Consider the following 17,591-nt stretch of genomic DNA (forward strand, 5'->3'; position numbering starts at 1 on the left):
AAGAGCTCTTGAAACCTTCTACAACATTAGATCATTAAATAACGAGAACAAGATATATAAACAAGCCGCAAACTAAGTTTCCGGCCAAATCTTGTGTCCTTGTCCATTACTTTAAAACTTAAACGGTGTGTTAATAAATAAAGATCTAACCTCCCCCCTCCCCCAATGATCGCAACATGTATATCCAACATATCATAACATTTTGTGCGTAACATGTTGCACGCGCTTGGCCACCCTCTTGAGACATGTTCAATCATATTACGTGCTGATGGCTAATACTTAACCAAAACACCAAACATGTCGCAACAGGGTAGACAAACGCACACAACATGTTGGGAGGAGGTAGTAGGGAGCAAGATGACTCTTTTTCCCTCCTTGCTCCTCCCCAGAGGAGGTAGTAGGGAGCAAGATGACTCTTTTTCCCTCCTTGCTCCTCCCCAGAGGAGGTAGTAGGGAGCAAGATGACTCTTTTTCCCTCCTTGCTCCTCCCCAGAGGAGGTAGTAGGGAGCAAGATGACTCTTTTTCCCTCCTTGCTCCTCCCCAGAGGAGGTAGTAGGGAGCAAGATGACTCTTTTTCCCTCCTTGCTCCTCCCCAGAGGAGGTAGTAGGGAGCAAGATGACTCTTTTTCCCTCCTTGCTCCTCCCCAGAGGAGGTAGTAGGGAGCAAGATGACTCTTTTTCCCTCCTTGCTCCTCCCCAGAGGAGGTAGTAGGGAGCAAGATGACTCTTTTTCCCTCCTTGCTCCTCCCCAGAGGAGGTAGTAGGGAGCAAGATGACTCTTTTTCCCTCCTTGCTCCTCCCCAGAGGAGGTAGTAGGGAGCAAGATGACTCTTTTTCCCTCCTTGCTCCTCCCCAGAGGAGGTAGTAGGGAGCAAGATGACTCTTTTTCCCTCCTTGCTCCTCCCCAGAGGAGGTAGTAGGGAGCAAGATGACTCTTTTTCCCTCCTTGCTCCTCCCCAGAGGAGGTAGTAGGGAGCAAGATGACTCTTTTTCCCTCCTTGCTCCTCCCCAGAGGAGGTAGTAGGGAGCAAGATGACTCTTTTTCCCTCCTTGCTCCTCCCCAGAGGAGGTAGTAGGGAGCAAGATGACTCTTTTTCCCTCCTTGCTCCTCCCCAGAGGAGGTAGTAGGGAGCAAGATGACTCTTTTTCCCTCCTTGCTCCTCCCCAGAGGAGGTAGTAGGGAGCAAGATGACTCTTTTTCCCTCCTTGCTCCTCCCCAGAGGAGGTAGTAGGGAGCAAGATGACTCTTTTTCCCTCCTTGCTCCTCCCCAGAGGAGGTAGTAGGGAGCAAGATGACTCTTTTTCCCTCCTTGCTCCTCCCCAGAGGAGGTAGTAGGGAGCAAGATGACTCTTTTTCCCTCCTTGCTCCTCCCCAGAGGAGGTAGTAGGGAGCAAGATGACTCTTTTTCCCTCCTTGCTCCTCCCCAGAGGAGGTAGTAGGGAGCAAGATGACTCTTTTTCCCTCCTTGCTCCTCCCCAGAGGAGGTAGTAGGGAGCAAGATGACTCTTTTTCCCTCCTTGCTCCTCCCCAGAGGAGGTAGTAGGGAGCAAGATGACTCTTTTTCCCTCCTTGCTCCTCCCCAGAGGAGGTAGTAGGGAGCAAGATGACTCTTTTTCCCTCCTTGCTCCTCCCCAGAGGAGGTAGTAGGGAGCAAGATGACTCTTTTTCCCTCCTTGCTCCTCCCCAGAGGAGGTAGTAGGGAGCAAGATGACTCTTTTTCCCTCCTTGCTCCTCCCCAGAGGAGGTAGTAGGGAGCAAGATGACTCTTTTTCCCTCCTTGCTCCTCCCCAGAGGAGGTAGTAGGGAGCAAGATGACTCTTTTTCCCTCCTTGCTCCTCCCCAGAGGAGGTAGTAGGGAGCAAGATGACTCTTTTTCCCTCCTTGCTCCTCCCCAGAGGAGGTAGTAGGGAGCAAGATGACTCTTTTTCCCTCCTTGCTCCTCCCCAGAGGAGGTAGTAGGGAGCAAGATGACTCTTTTTCCCTCCTTGCTCCTCCCCAGAGGAGGTAGTAGGGAGCAAGATGACTCTTTTTCCCTCCTTGCTCCTCCCCAGAGGAGGTAGTAGGGAGCAAGATGACTCTTTTTCCCTCCTTGCTCCTCCCCAGAGGAGGTAGTAGGGAGCAAGATGACTCTTTTTCCCTCCTTGCTCCTCCCCAGAGGAGGTAGTAGGGAGCAAGATGACTCTTTTTCCCTCCTTGCTCCTCCCCAGAGGAGGTAGTAGGGAGCAAGATGACTCTTTTTCCCTCCTTGCTCCTCCCCAGAGGAGGTAGTAGGGAGCAAGATGACTCTTTTTCCCTCCTTGCTCCTCCCCAGAGGAGGTAGTAGGGAGCAAGATGACTCTTTTTCCCTCCTTGCTCCTCCCCAGAGGAGGTAGTAGGGAGCAAGATGACTCTTTTTCCCTCCTTGCTCCTCCCCAGAGGAGGTAGTAGGGAGCAAGATGACTCTTTTTCCCTCCTTGCTCCTCCCCAGAGGAGGTAGTAGGGAGCAAGATGACTCTTTTTCCCTCCTTGCTCCTCCCCAGAGGAGGTAGTAGGGAGCAAGATGACTCTTTTTCCCTCCTTGCTCCTCCCCAGAGGAGGTAGTAGGGAGCAAGATGACTCTTTTTCCCTCCTTGCTCCTCCCCAGAGGAGGTAGTAGGGAGCAAGATGACTCTTTTTCCCTCCTTGCTCCTCCCCAGAGGAGGTAGTAGGGAGCAAGATGACTCTTTTTCCCTCCTTGCTCCTCCCCAGAGGAGGTAGTAGGGAGCAAGATGACTCTTTTTCCCTCCTTGCTCCTCCCCAGAGGAGGTAGTAGGGAGCAAGATGACTCTTTTTCCCTCCTTGCTCCTCCCCAGAGGAGGTAGTAGGGAGCAAGATGACTCTTTTTCCCTCCTTGCTCCTCCCCAGAGGAGGTAGTAGGGAGCAAGATGACTCTTTTTCCCTCCTTGCTCCTCCCCAGAGGAGGTAGTAGGGAGCAAGATGACTCTTTTTCCCTCCTTGCTCCTCCCCAGAGGAGGTAGTAGGGAGCAAGATGACTCTTTTTCCCTCCTTGCTCCTCCCCAGAGGAGGTAGTAGGGAGCAAGATGACTCTTTTTCCCTCCTTGCTCCTCCCCAGAGGAGGTAGTAGGGAGCAAGATGACTCTTTTTCCCTCCTTGCTCCTCCCCAGAGGAGGTAGTAGGGAGCAAGATGACTCTTTTTCCCTCCTTGCTCCTCCCCAGAGGAGGTAGTAGGGAGCAAGATGACTCTTTCCATGGTTAATTTATTCATATATTCAATTTAGGTAATGACTCCAGAAATCGTAATAAACAAGGTGGAAATGCTTTTATTATTGTCCTTTACTTTGCTTGGAAGGAGAATTACTTTGCATTTAAATTTAGTTGAATCCAAGATACAGTTTTTATTCCTTAAGCGGAGCGCATTGCCTCAAGAAAATCGTCAGTGAGAGATATCCCTACACGATATTTCGGGCACAGTGGGTCATCTTTTGTCCTAAATTCCCCACTATCTTACCGGGGAATATTGTTAGAAGAGCATTAATTTCTGTTCCTCAAACCTCCACTCCACTGAATGAAACAATCACGCGTGAGGAATAAATTTCTTTTATAATCCTTTACTTTTTTAGGAAGGAGATTTGGAGGGAAGTATATGTCTTAACCATAATCTCTTAATCTTTCCTTTTAAAGTCAAAAGTGGTTACATTTTCAGTAAAACTTCCTCCCAAAGTAATTTTCTTTAAGATGGTCAAGGTTTAGGAAACGGCTGAAAGACTAGACTGCTTATTTATGCCCATAGTGTCGACACAGTGTAGTTTAGTCTTACCGCTACTTCTTAACCTTTAACCCTCTCAGAGAAAAGTACTTTGGGAGGAAGTCTACCTCATATTACAACCCCTTTTTGAACTTTAAAGGGCGAGTGGAGGATTATGGATGAGAGTTAAACTTCCTCTCCAAATATTCTCTCCAGGAAAGTAAAGGATTATGGACGAGATTTAGTCCTCCTTCGCGATTGTTTCATTCAGGGGAGTGGGGGTTTTGGGGGACAGGAATTAAGACTCTTCGAACAATCTTCCCCTGTAAGATGGTGGGGGATTTTTGGCCGAAGATAAACTACTGTGCACAATGGCTCGTGTAGGGGTATCTCCCGATTTTTTTATTATCTGACGATTTTTTTCTGGCATTGCCCTCTTCTTTGGGAATGAGCAATGTTCATTGGATTAAACTGAATTTAAATGCAAAGTAAAGGACAACGACACAGGTTTAACCGCACTCACCTTTCTGGTTCTGCGGCATATTTTTTTCTACAGCTATTTTCTAAATAATATTTTATCACAGGAAGGTGTAAGAGCTTATTGGATTCTAGTCTTTAATTTGCTCTTTGCACCTTCCTTACATCAGCTAAGTTTACTTTCGTTATTTGCGAAAATCTCTATCTTTTTATTCTTCCCTCATACAGACTTGATATTATATATATTCACGTCCGCTTCATTTGTTAATCAACTATTCCATCGTAACTTACTATGAGGATCGACAGATTTACGATAAACGGAGTACAGGTGCTTTTCTTAAAGTTTATTTCCAAGTTCAAAGAGAATTTATTTGAAAGTGTTTCTGCATTTGTCTTTTAGCCAGTTGTTCGCTGTGGTGTATCATTGTTCACTTTCTTTACTATTCCTCAGGCTACCTGTTGATCGAATCAAATATTAACAGTTCATCAGAATGTGTCACGCAGAATCAACATGTATTATTATGCGCTGAACTGTCGGAGTGAGGGTGCTGCTGCGATACCCTCCTACTCGTTCTATATTTTCTTTCCAAATAAAGCTTACTGTGCTTACATACATAATGAAATGTTCACAAGGTAACGTTAGCTTTTGGCTTCAGAAAAAAATAAACAAATACTAAGCAAAATAAACTAGTCGTTTAAATATAGAACTCTTACTAAATGATTGCCAATTAAATCTCTACACTTTAAAACGTCACTATAGTGTTATCGAGCGCAGAATGAACTGTCTTTTGAGTCCATCTTTCAGCTTTGTCCGAGCGATTATCAGTTTTTTTTCTAAAATTTCGAGTGCTGTGACAGCAAATGGCCTTGTTTCACTGAGCCTTCTGGAGAATTTGATTATCCATTCAATATTTCTAAATCCTCTTCCGAAACTTCGGCGAGACGAGAAAAAATGTCCCTATTTTGCAGGCTATCTTCAACAACTGAATAGTAATGGATGATCGTACAAGGTATACCTTAGCCAATCAAAATGCAGTATTGCATTAGTATAATCCGGTAGATTTGTACTAATGATAAACAGATTACTGTACCGTTGTCAAGCACAATAACTGTTGGTTATTAATTCTTACATAATGATCAAGAGTGATCACAATAAAACGTTTTCATGAAATCATTATGAAGACTGATTGACTTTGTGAATTCTTTTGTTAGAAAACATTTTTGGACCTAGAAATTTTAAAGTTAAAATTGTAAATTTCATTTTCAAAGTTAAAACTTTAACTTTGCAGCAACTATTTACTTCTGCTGGCATGTTGACACGACCTTGTTTCCTTACTTATGATCAACAACACGCTTTGCCTCCATCTGAACCAGTAGGGAAGAAATGACTCGCAGTTAATGTCTTTTTTCAGGTTTTCTGAACTGTACTTAACAAATCTTAAGAAAGAAACTGACATATTCATTTCCACTTGTCTTATTCGCATCCTTGGATGGGCCGTGGCTCAATATTTCTCTGCAAACTGAAGTCGAGTGATACAAAACTTAAGCCCTGCGCCGCTTGGTTGGATTATCGCTTACAGAAAACAGCACCTCTTGTCAAAGATAGTTTTTTATGTTTTTGGTATCCTTAAAGGGACACAGTCGGCTTTGGGACCGCGCTGACCTGGACACTAGTTTTCTCACTTTGAAAAAGTTCACCTCAACCTGAAATCAAAGATACTCGTCGAGTACATCTAGAAATCCGCTTCAATCTTCGCAGTGTTTTGCTTGATTTTCAATCGTTTACTGAAAAACCTGTTTTTGAGTGGGCTTTTGCTCATCCTATGTTTTGTATCATATTTGGTTAAAAACAGTATGGATCGTGTCTCTGTGATATGCAAATTAACTATGAAATCAGATGGTATCTAATGCGCATGTGCTCCAGCTGACTGTGTCCCTTTAACTTTTAATAGGGTACCACTGATTCATGCTTCAAAAGTATTCATATTATTGATAAAAGAACGTAAAACCGAAAAATCAAAAACAAAGCCTCTCCAGTCTTTTCAAGGTACTGGACGTTTTTTTAAGCTTTTCGAAATATATGAACTGATTATGTCGTTCTCAAACCTTTTTATCAGCCTAGCGTTTTTGTCAGTAGTCCGACATCACCAAGTCCAATTACATCCTTTACAGGGACAGGATCCGGTACTTCTTTTTTTATTAGGTTACGTCGGTCCTTGCAAATTGACCTTGTGTTTTCACTGCTTACCAAAGCGTGGCTTATTGAACTATCAGAAACCATAGTACACTTGCCTGCCAAGGAGTTGAAAAACAAATATTGCTTCGGAAACAACATCAAAACTCGATCTGCTATTACCGACCAGCTAAGAAATAGACTGACAAATGCGGGGTAAAAATACAACCTTTATCAGCAATGATGTGAAATGATTTCCTGCTGCAAATTATTAACGACCTGTTAACATGTCCACGACTAAATTTCCTCACGGTTACGTGTTTGATTCTCGGTTCCAGTTTCTTATAGGTCATCGATACAATTTCAAGCATATCCTTAAGACAGTTGCATTTGTTCAAATCATAGTTAACAGAGGGAATGGTTAAGGATCCCAGCAAACATCAAAAAAGCAAACAAACAGGCTAAGAGTTATGTTGGAAGGTCTTTGACCCTGTACATCTTTTTGTTTTATGCTCCTAGACTGTGCATGAATTACGTAATCGCAATATTTCTATTGGTTAGCTGTATGAGCACACATAACAACTTTTTGTATTTTTCCAGATTTTGGGCAGGGTCAACCTCCCTCCCCCGCCCCAAACAGCCAACAAAAACATACAACAAAGAAATTTGCCATGATTCATAATCATTTCCCTCTATTAACCATGTTCAAATGTATCGTGTTTAAGTACTTTCTTATCTCACTTTAATTATTAATTGCCTTAATTGCCAATGCGTCTCGAAACAGTATTTAGGTCAATGCTCTTTCCAGTATCTTGATAAAGTGAAAACATTGGAAACTGACGCAGATCAATATAAATAACTAAACTTGGTAACTCCTTGTTAAAACAATCAGGGAACGTTTTGTTGTGTCAATTAGTTCACTGCTTTTCTTGACGCTCCTGTGGCAAACAAGCACACTCAAAGGTGTTTTATGAATTTTGGTGTACTTTTCTAAGCTCAAGTCCATGTTTTAGACATTTTTATGGTTTTTACAAAGTCTTAATTAAGAAAAAAAAATTGAATCGCCATATTTTTTAGTATTTTCAAACTTTTTGACATATTTGCAAATTTTGAAATCCAAGATGGAGGTCCTTTTTAAAAGCACGATATCAGTTTTACCTGACAAGTTATTGCACGAAACTTAACATTTCTAGATGATTTATCACCACATACTGCATATATGTTTTATTACTATACCGCATTTATAATTTGATGAACATGGAAAGAGACGCTCTCAGTTAACCTTCACCCTTTGCAGGTTCTAAAATTTGTTTCATTTTTAAGAACTCCATATAAGAGATAAAAAGGATAGACGAATATGATTAAAATTCAAAAGGTTTGTTCAAAAGTTCCAAAGCAAAAATTAAACCTTAATGATAATTATGTCTTGAAACCTTTCCTCAGGAATACTGCTTGTAAATACTTCTTGTAAAATCACGGTTCCTGCACTAAGTGAGACTAGTTTCTAACTTCTGATAATAACGTTTTCCAATGCAATAACTTTGTACTAATCTTCCTTATGTCGAATCGATGTAAAACTTTTACATTGAGTTGCTAAAATGAGCTTAGATCAGGAGCCATAATCGGGGACGGAGGCCGTAAGCACGCGCCATTTCTAGTATTGGGGCTGTCCCTATGATATGGGACAATTTTTCTATTTTTAGAACAAATTGCGCCATCGTGTGCGGAAAGCGCGCGTACACGCTGCGAGGATTTTTGCGGTTGTAGCGCGGGGGCAATGGCATCCGAAATTCCAGACATGTTTTATGCTTTTGGCCCACAACTCAATACGTTTATGTCTGTTGGAATTTTGCTCAAATATTTTCGTCGTAAGCTGCTCCAATTCGACTGAAGTAAGGCAGTGTCGAATTTAGGTATGTCCCGTTTTATATCACTCAGACCAAGTTGTGTTCCGCTGCTTCTTTTACAAGAGTTCCACATTACTCCACTATAAATTTCACATATGCTGAAGATTAACAGCTTTTCCGTAACACAGCAAAAAAACTGGTTGGAAACATTTGGATATTGCAGCGTTTTAGGACTTCAAAGTTTCCCTCCTCTTGCCACACGCTTGGGGGATTTCGCCAGAGTCTATCGCCACCGAAAAGTAGTAAGCAATTGCAAGTTTGCATTTCGCCTGAATTGTAAGTAACACTTGATATTTCATCAAGGCCCAATAAGTTTACGTCTGTAGACACGGCTAGGCTTTGTTTGTGTAAACATTCAATAAATTGTCTGTTGTCGATGAATAAGAGCGCCCGCCGATCCGTGTTTTTTGCAGTCAGTAAACATGACCAATTGGACTTCCGCAATAATATCTCTAGTTTTTAAATATGTTCAAGGTTGATAAATGTTTGAGAACATATTAAACTGCTTAGCTGAGAATATGTGAATACGGCAGGAATAATCACCAAAGTTACGATGACGTTTTCTTTAATCAACTCGAATAACGATTTCGATTTTGTTGGCTGAGTTATCAAAACTCCTTGTCTATTTTATTTTCGCAGCTCACGTAGGGGCCAAACCACCCCCCTAATGTTTCATGAAGGCTATATTTGCTTGGTTTATATATTTCTGAACCAAGTTTGGCAGATGAACTTTCTTTGTTCTCCAGTTTATTTTAATTTGGAAGTTGTGGCAAAATGTCAGATTATGACGTCATAATTGATGACGTCACCAAAACGTGCTATAATTTTTTGTAAAATCTGATGTAAAGATTATATCATTGGAAAGGCCTTGCCTTGAGGAGTAAAATGCCGGAAACCGTTTTTTGCTATGATGATTATTTTTTGAGATATGGTAAATTAAATTTTTTTTGCTTTCACCCCCCCCCCCGGAATTTGCTTAACCATACTGTCCTTCTTAAGTCAGTCTCTCTGGTTTATTTTTTTCAGTCGTTTTCTAGGAAGGCTAATAATCTAGAAAAATAGAAAGCTTGATGTTGTCAAAAATCGTATGGTTTTAGAAATTTGATTTTCGGCTTTGTTAGGATAGTATTAACAGTAAAAAAACGGGTGACGTCACAGGTTATGACGTAACAAAACTTATTTTAACGCAATAACACTAGAGGGATAATTTTTTATTCCGATTTTCTTCTTTATTTTTGCTTTAGTCATCTGGCACATCACATGTGCAACATAGCTGCATTTGCTGGAACAAAATTACGGCTCCAATTTGGTGATTTTTCTCAAGGGGAGGACTCCATATTTTGCAGAGTTATTTTTCATATTTAAAAATGCCATATTTCATGTAATTTTTGTGATATGGACAAATTTTTTTCAGGTTTCAACTCCCCTTGATGTCCTCTTTCCAACACATTGTACAAAATATGCATATTAAAAACTTCAAAAGTGGCAAGAAACATGACGTCATCACTGTGACGTCACAACTTTGACATTTACTGACATTTTTCACATAAATATTTGGTGTAGAAAGAGTTTATATTTTTTAAGTAATGCGAAATAATGTGAAATATCCAAGAACTGATGAAACATTTGGGGGGTGGTTTGGCCCCTAGCTGTGTAAAATTTCACTACGTTGAAGAAACACACATGATAGTAGCCTTTTGGCGTTAGTGAAAATTGTTGCAGAATCTCAGCACAAAAGATAACGAAAGAAATCTTTGTCAAGATTTGTTGCCAATTAGCTACAATTGAAAACACAGACTCGGACTTTAAAGTGCACGCCCTGGAGCTACTTGTACGCGTCAGACGTTCCTTCCAAAACTTGCCAAACGAGCAGAAATATATCAAATAATATCAAAAACAGGTTTTGGTTATGATTAAGCACTGTTTGAGAAATTCACAAATTACCTCGATACCAGAGTAGAGAGATTTCTTACATAAACTTTATTCTTTAGACAACATCCACGCGAGAACCCATGACATGTGCGTGGATCCGCGCGGATGTATGTCCGAGTCAGGGTGGCGCAATTTGTTCTAAAAATAGCAAAAGTGCCCCATATCATTAGGTGCGCGCAGATCCCGAGACTTACGGTCTCCGTCCCCGGTTATGGCTCTTGCTTAGATTGAAGATTGTTTATTTTTTACGGAAAACGACATTCCAAGGAAGCGGGAGACTGCGCGTGCAGCAATTAACATACTATGTAAATTCAAAGCTTTCTAAAGTTTTCGATTCTATTTTATCTATTTTCTATTTCACTATTACATTTCATAAGTGTAAACAGTAGTTTTGATACCTTTTGACCTGTGTACTTGTTTTATTTATCTATTTTTCTCTGGGTCCATATTTATTTATTTATTTATTTATTTTTATTTATTTATTTATTTTTTTTTGCTGTTTGTTTCAAAATGTTTCGACCATTACTTCAGTTTATCATTACAGCTACCCTGAGAGACTAGCGTCACATATTTATTCTAGCTGGAATGTTATTTGTTTGCTGTTTGCTTGAATACTGACACAAAAACTTTATTCACATGCAACAAACTGTTGTTTTCTTGAGAAAAAGAAAATACTCAAACTACACTTTGAAATCTATGTCAGTGAAACATCGCTACATCGAAAACATGACATTTCTCTAAAGGCTTGAGCCCACTTGTGCCCGGACACATGCAAGTACGTATCGAAACCAAACAACGCTCGTAAATATTTTCAGCCACCTGTTCTCTGTTCTAAACGTTAATTTTCCATGTTAAATGGTGTAGCAAGACACTAATTTGCCCTAGGCGATGATATTTTTTCATTCACCTCCATGTTTAACACTGTACTTATATCAGTTACACAGACGAAAAAGTAGTGCATGTTTATATAGATTGGTCAAGCTTCGAACATTGATGACCGAAAAATGATCGTGTTTGGCAAAGCGCAATTAGAATTGTCATGCCGATAAAGTCATGAGCTCTATCAGTCGTTATAAATTAAGTTGCTGTTCGTTCTTGAATGCCTGACAATACTATTTTAAAACACATTTGATTTTGAGTAATTCCTTCTCTAAATGAATCGCCTTTAAAGTTCATTTGCGGCCTCGTATAAGGAAAGCATTGTTCGCACTGCAAATTATCATTGTACTATTAAACTGGAATTGTTCTCGTAAATTGTCGTACATGCTTCTCTGTCTGCAGCGTAAGTGGATCACTTCCTTAAATCTTCGTTCGCAAAGCCAAGCCGAGAGTAAGCTGAAATGCTACGTTAGAATCTTTGTTTTTCACAATGTTTATATCAAAATAAATTTGTAACAATTTCTAGTACCACCACCACGTTTTTATTCTGTTAAATTTGAATTCAAAATGTTAGGAAAAAGCACTTCAATTTTGCATTGCGGAGAATATTCGGCCGTTTCAAGTTGTCCTTTAAAATAATAAATTGCGATGTTCAACCTTCCACTTCAGTCTCGTACTCAAAATATTCATTTTCCCAATTGATTGTCATACATTTCTTTTGTTGTTAGTTTATGAATTTGGTAACATTGCCTTTGTAACATACTTGACAACGCAACGAGGTACGATGTTATATTTTGATCACTCTTGGACTGAATCCGTTAATGGTAAACGACTAGAGAAACAAGAAAACGACTTATCTGAAGTAAGATATTTCCAGGCCAGGGTCCAAGAGCCAGTACACTGCTATCCAAAATGACTACACATTTCTTTGAAAGGGCATTAAACCTAGAAAGAAAGGAAACATCAACAAAATAGCTGGTTAATATTGATTGTATCACTTAACACTTACTGTTTTCACAATGTTCTTACGAAGGTTATAATAATTAACACCAGCATGTTTTATTCTGTAACTTTGATTCCATTATGCTACTGGACAAGTCTCCAATCTTCAAGTAAAATTCTTCTTACTAGTTACAATATATCCTGATTCCAATATTTTCTCTCCGACTGAAATGCTTATAACAAGGGTCAGGAAGGCATTTATATGGTCAGACTCTGATCACTCTTTGGACTGAAACCGTTCAATGGTAAACAGAGAAGAAAACGACTTACCTGAAAAAAGGTGTTTTTCTGGCTGTCAACTTGAACCAGGCTTCGAGAGCTTACACACTTTGATCCAGCATGGCTACACTTTCTATTGAAACGATGTTTGCATTCAACCTGGTGATAAAAAGAGCAGAAAACAACAAATTAAATTACTTTTCAACGATTATCGGATCTCCAGTTGTGTTAATTTCGAATATTTGCCCCTAAATACACATTTACAGTGCTTTTCTAAAGCTTTACTTTATTGAAATTGATGAAAAAATCTCTCGCAATCGTGTACTTTTAAGAATTCGTTCGGACATCAGAACAATTCCTCGTTGCCCAACCGGTATGTAAGAGTTTATGGGTTCGAATCCCGTCACGGACGGAGATGTTCAATTCTTTGTCCCAAACTCACCACACGATCAAAATTTCATCTTTCACTACTCCCGATTAGATTTCTCTACAGGATACTTGGAATGACACAGTTATTAAAGTGGTCGACGACAAATTCAAGTAAAATAAGGAAAGGGTGAACTTATCTGAATTAAGATTTTTCCAATATGTCATATATAGTGCACCAGCGTTCAAGAATTACACACTGCAATCCAAAATGGCCTCACTTTCTCTTCAATATCCGAGTTCACCTGGCAAAAAGGGAGATTAAACATAAAACGAACTATTTTTTTCATCAACAAATTCGAGACGTGTTTATAAATTTAATAACAGGCAATTCTGCAGTGACTTCTTAAAGCAGGTATCAATACTGTACGGTAAAATTATTTAAGAAAACACTAAATTTTTGTTGGCTGGCAAATCTCAAACAAACTTCCTGGTTCTGCCGAGGACATTAAAATAGTTAAAGATTTTCTCTGCAAGATACTTTAAAATGTATTGACATGGAAGGAGATTTTATTAACTTTAGACTGAAACCGAAAAAAAAGGAAAATTTGAGGTGCTGGACTTATTGTAGAGAAAAAGCGTTTCCAGCCATTAGCAAGCAGTGAACTACTGATTGAAACCACCGAGTCCAAGAGCTAACGAAGTTGTTTTTCTTGCATTGGCGAATTTTCAGTCCTTCGTTTCATAAATTTTCCAGAAACCAAGTGAGGCAAGGTGCAAATAAATTTCTAACACCGGCAAAAAATATTTTATGAACGTTACTGCTGAGCTTTGGTGGTACATTTAGACAACATTTCTCAGTTAATGAATAGAAAACTGCGAAGATAATATCTGGTCTATCTGAACCAAGATGTTTGCAATACTTACATTGTACCAAAGAACATTAGAGCCACGCACTGTCGTACAAAATGGACTTGTTTTCTCTCAGCATATCTTTTTTAAAACCTGCATGAAAAAGAAAAGAGGAAGCTTTGATACACTGACTTTTAAAAACTACGTTAGGCTTAGGAATTTGGTCAAAAAAATGCAGAGCTAGCGGTTCACAGAGACATTTAAAGCATAAATACTATTCAGACAGCGTTTAAACGCACAAAGCAGTATAAACTTATTATTTTTTTGCTACATGAAGACAGTTTATTTGGTGATTTCCCTCGGGATGTACTCTACATAATAAAAGAAAATCAATTATTTTCTTCCTTGGACTGATACTGTAAATGGTATAAGACAGAAGAGTTAAGAAAATGAGAACGAACTTATCTGACTATAAAATCTTTCAGATGTCGTCTACTTGCATCGAAGCGAAGGGTAAAACACTACAATCCAAAATGGCTGCATTTTCTTTCAATGCACGTGCACTCTGTGTTCAACCTTGGAAAAAAGAGAGCAAATGTCAATAAATGAAGTAAATCTCCTTTATTCAATAGAACAGTCTTGTAGTTGTACGATGTTGCTATTTTCAGGCATATTACATTGTATTCGCTAGCCTGAAATCAAGAGACTAGAGAAATGCATTTTATAGTGGTGACTGGCTTTCTTTTCGCTCAGAAAATTTACTGAGTACAAACGTGTTAGGTCTGGGATTCTGGTGGTATATTGTATTTCGATCAATCTTGCTCTGAATTAAATCGTTTACCAGGAAAACGACGAACAAATGACAAAACTACGATGTACTTATCTGGAATCAGTCATTTCCTGTAGTCAACTACCAGGTTGCGCTAGAGCCCAAGAACTACAACCTGCAATCCAAAAAGGTTTCTGGTGCATTTTAATTTAAATTACAATACACTAGAACAAAAAAATCATAAAATTGCAGCAAGGGTCAAACTGAACCATAGCAATCAATTTATCGTGATAGCTATCTTAGTCAGAATTTTTAAATCAGACTTTGCAACAAGGTCAGATCATACTTGTAAAATAAAGATAAAGTAAAACCTAGAATTTACCTGAAATTGGAGTTGATCGCAAAATGAAGAGACTGATAAAGAGAGAACGTAGCTTCAAAGCTGAACACGGCTGCTCATAATAGACTACGAGTAGTCCCTCTTTCACTTAGTCCGTCGTGCGTGACGCGAAAGAAATTCGCGAGAGAAAAATGGCCGCACGATATCCTAGGGGCTAGGAGCGCGCGAAAGGAGGGACTACCGCCTAAGCCCAAGGGTTTGCCCTTTCACGGCCGAGTGATTTTTCGGTGTAGGATTTCTCATCTTGACGTCCTCTTATTATCGCCTGTTATCAATAGCCCAGGGAGATCTGAATAAAATTGCTCTACTCTACTCTTCAAGTAGCCAGGCAAAAACATATGCCGTGAGAAGTATATCTTCGTTCAGTGTTCGTTCAGCGAAACTGCCAAAGAAGTTTTAAACAGAAGACGGCGAATGAGGCCTCTTGTAAGGATTTTCGCTACGTCTAAAAGTTATTGCGAAAATTTCAACAGAGTTTCAACCGAAAATTTACATTATACATTATACATTATACATAGGAGATCATCCAACTGCGGTGAAATGTTTGCCGATAGCAGCGGAAAATTTCAGGTGAATGTCCGGTTTCAAGTGAGAGTCCGGATCAATCTTTCAAATGGGCGGCAGAAAGGCCAAGTTCAGTGAATTGATATTCGCTGACTTAGACGATGCTGTTGAGCGGCGAAATCACTAACACGCTCGCAGTCGGGTTGGAGGCAGAAAGCTTTGCCAAACAAAACACTGGATGAATTTAAATCTTTCCAAAGCCTGTTGGCAGATTCGCAAGAACATCACGGCTTGCGAAGCGCGATTCCAACGCTTCGATTTGCTCTGGTACCGCTTCGATTTGCTCCGGTTCCAAAACATTCCTGCAAGACGTCACAGGTATCTCGAATGTTGACAACACGTTGTCAACGCGCCTAACATAAGCCAATCATATTTTTGCGTTGTGAGAGCAACGCATATAATTCAAACTCTTGGGCTTAGGCGGTAGTCCCTCCTTTCGCGCTCTCCTCGCCTCCAGGATTTCGCGCGGCCATTTTTTTCTCGCGGTTTTCTTTCGCGTCCCGCACGACGGACTAAGCGAAAGAGGGACTATTCATAGTCTAGCTCATAATGGTTACATTTCCTTTGGGTTCCCCTCTGTTCGTCTAATGCCAGAAGGAGAGAGGAAACTGTCAAAAATATATCACCTTTGAGTTTGAGGTCTTATCAGTCGGTCAATCAGTTTGGTAGTTAGAAACCGGCCATATAACATCGGACAATATCGCCTGCATTAACAAATTTCTTAATGTTCTCTTAGGATTATTTTCTCGCCAGAATTCAACGCAAGTTTACTCAAAATTGGTTCCATTCGTCAAGTAATTTCTGATTTCACGAAAATGTGAACAATTATGAAAACACGAGGATGAATGAAGAAAAGCCACAATACAATTATAACTCAAATCTGCCTTTATTTCTAAAATTCTAACTAAATATTTTGATATTACTTACCCGAAAATGTATCAGAAATCAATCGTGTGGCGAAGGACAAGGATGGCTGTATAACATCTCAACAAAGTCGCTCTCAAAGTAAAACCGACTAAATTAAACTCCAATTAAAACATTCACGAGCAGTAAGTTCAGCGGTTGTATGGAAACAAACTGTTCCTGCATGAGAAGAGAATTTAAATTCTCAGGGAATATTATTGACGTAACTTTAAAACTGTTCAGTCAGATCTTCATACCCTTAGCAACTCAGAGCATCGGAACAATGGACGACAAGCCGGGTCTAAAACACAGGTCACATTCCACAGGTCAAGAGTAGAAATCCTTACTCTACTGATGAATAACTATGCCAAAAGTTTCCCCTCGATCTAAAACAACATTTACGCAGAGTGCTAGGGTTAATTAGGGCTAGGAGACTGAATCTTGGTGCTGTTTATTTATCTGCAGCACAGTGACTCTGTACTCTGACTTGTGGAATGTGACCTGCAGTTCAGACCCATCGTGGACAACATTAAACAGTTACAAATACGACGAACAAGAGAGCTAGTATTTCTGAAATGTGGTATTCAGTAAGAAACTTTCAAACCTGCTATTCCGATGTGCTTGTCTAAACGAACTTGGTAATTCTTTATTCCGAAAGTTTCACACCCTCCCAGTATTCAACAATTTCTTCACTGTGTGGAGGTAAAAAATTGCTCAACGAACTGGTTATACTAAACCACTAAACTGCGGAAAAGGGCAAGCGTAGCGAAACGAGGCGAAAAGCGAACAAGGTCAAGAAATGCAAAAACGAAAGCGTATACTTATCTGCGAAGGAGAGCACATCGACGAAGATACTGGTCCACCTTCACAACACACGACGCTCTCTGACACTAAAATGAACGGGATGTCCTTTGAGACTTCCTTACATACTTGATTAAAATTCATTCCACCCACTAGAAAAGTGTTTGCTGCATCAGAATATTTCATTGAGATTTCTGTGCGTCAAACAATACAGCATACAATGATATCAATAAAAAAATATCGAATAAAGCACGCACTCAGTCGCCAGTTATTTTCTTCTACAAAAGCACAGGTATTTCAAATGAAATTCGTTGAATAGTTTTCAAGAAGTTGACTCTTGAAGTCCTTTGTGATATCACTTAAAACCCCAAGGAAAGACTGAATATGTGTCTTCGGGAGCTTGAAATTCATCGCCGCGTTTTAAATGCACAACGTGTCTTATTCTCAATTGTGGTGGCATTTTACAGAGCCAAGCCCTGAAAACTAAAGGTGTCAGGTGTTTACCATGACAGGCACGGAAGGCAGTGCTCGGACTATTCGGTGACAACACTGGGACTCTAAAATTTTGTGAAAGCAAAAAATATAAACATATCAAAAATAATTCTGATAAATGTATTTAAC

General features: G+C 39.8%; 2 long non-coding RNA genes and 1 pseudogene across 2 annotated transcripts; all 3 read right to left on the reverse strand.

Annotated features, from left to right (window-relative positions):
• Positions 1-95: 95 nt before the first annotated feature.
• LOC149108671 (uncharacterized) lies at positions 96-3,460 on the reverse strand (annotated as a pseudogene).
• Positions 3,461-4,378: 918 nt separating this feature from the next.
• On the reverse strand, positions 4,379-8,791 carry LOC149108672 (uncharacterized). The gene is made up of 2 exons (XR_016208717.1): positions 6,310-8,791; positions 4,379-4,659 (listed from the first exon to the last, which is right to left on the reverse strand). It is a non-coding gene; the product is annotated as an uncharacterized LOC149108672 (long non-coding RNA).
• Positions 8,792-10,714: 1,923 nt separating this feature from the next.
• On the reverse strand, positions 10,715-12,601 carry LOC149108673 (uncharacterized). Its single transcript, XR_016208416.1, has 2 exons — positions 12,367-12,601; positions 10,715-12,039 (listed from the first exon to the last, which is right to left on the reverse strand). It is a non-coding gene; the product is annotated as an uncharacterized LOC149108673 (long non-coding RNA).
• Between the last annotated feature and the right edge of the window lie 4,990 nt (positions 12,602-17,591).

Source organism: Orbicella faveolata, unplaced genomic scaffold (genome assembly GCF_042242905.1).
Source record: "Orbicella faveolata isolate gen_17 unplaced genomic scaffold, um_ofav_v1 contig_25, whole genome shotgun sequence".
Taxonomy (NCBI): Eukaryota; Metazoa; Cnidaria; class Anthozoa; order Scleractinia; family Merulinidae; genus Orbicella; species Orbicella faveolata.